Source organism: Lucilia cuprina, chromosome 2 (genome assembly GCF_022045245.1).
Source record: "Lucilia cuprina isolate Lc7/37 chromosome 2, ASM2204524v1, whole genome shotgun sequence".
Classification (NCBI taxonomy): domain Eukaryota; kingdom Metazoa; phylum Arthropoda; class Insecta; order Diptera; family Calliphoridae; genus Lucilia; species Lucilia cuprina.
Window position 1 is genome coordinate 66,589,842 of NC_060950.1, and position 1,103 is coordinate 66,590,944.

At 27.2% G+C, this 1,103-nt stretch overlaps 1 protein-coding gene across 1 annotated transcript in view; it reads right to left on the reverse strand.

Moving 5' to 3' along the window:
- Positions 1 to 1,103, reverse strand: part of LOC111684689 (neuroguidin) — a 107,596-nt gene that overhangs the window by 83,150 nt on the left and 23,343 nt on the right. The gene's annotated exons all lie outside the window — the stretch shown is intronic.

A 1,103-nucleotide genomic window follows, 5' to 3' on the forward strand; every position in this document is an offset into this window, starting at 1 on the left:
TAGAACAGAACTAGAACAGAACTAGAACAGAACTAGAACAGAACTAGAACAGAACTAGAACAGAACTAGAACAGAACTAGAACAGAACTAGAACAAAACTAGAACTGATCAAAACTGAACTTGAAGAGAACTAAGTCATACTATGGTATTAACTAAAATTTTTTTCAGTGTACCTTGAATTTTTAAACTATTTCGCAAATATACGTATGTACGTATATAGTTTTTAGTTTATTTTTAAAATATAGTATAAAATCTCAAATGTCCTGACTAAGTACAAATTTCAAAAGTTTTCTAGCACATATGTATGTATATATCCATATAAATATCTATATGAATACTATAGTATATAAACTCTTATATGAGTCGTTGTGTGTGAGTGGTAAATTTATAGAGAAAATAATCTAAAGTCAAAATATTTATGTCTGCTTTAATGTCTAGTACCTTAACACTTTTTAGGTGGTAGTACATTGAAGACCTTTTGTCTCCACTCATAGCATGAGTTTTTATTGCCATATTTATGTTGGTGTGTGAGTATTTCTATGTGTATAATACATTTATAAATGAAGGTCAAGTTTAAATATAATTTATAAAACTTTATTATTTACACAAATAGACCACAAAAAATAAAATAAACCAAAAAAGTTATATTATTAGATGACCTAGAATTTTAGAAATCCATGTAATTCAAATAAGTGTGTGTGTGAAAATAAGTTTTTGATAGAATGTAGAATAAATAGAAAAGTATATGTGGAGATATGTAAGATGTTAATGACATTTGGAAAATGTTTTTTTGTTTCTGTAGGAATACTTGTTGAAGATTATAATGGAATAATGAGAAAAGTAGATAATGTAATGCAAGTAATACATAATGCTATCGAAAAGGAATAAGGACGTTTGATGGAAGTAGAACTCTGTATATGTTTTTCAGAAGTTCCTGAAGCCGAAGAAGTTGTATCAGATAAAAGAGCATTCTACAGGCCCAACTAACTAACTAACTATCTATCTATCTATCTATCTATCTATCTATCTATCTATCTATCTATCTATCTATCTATCTATCTATCTATCTATCTATCTTTCTTTCTATCTATCTATCTATCTAT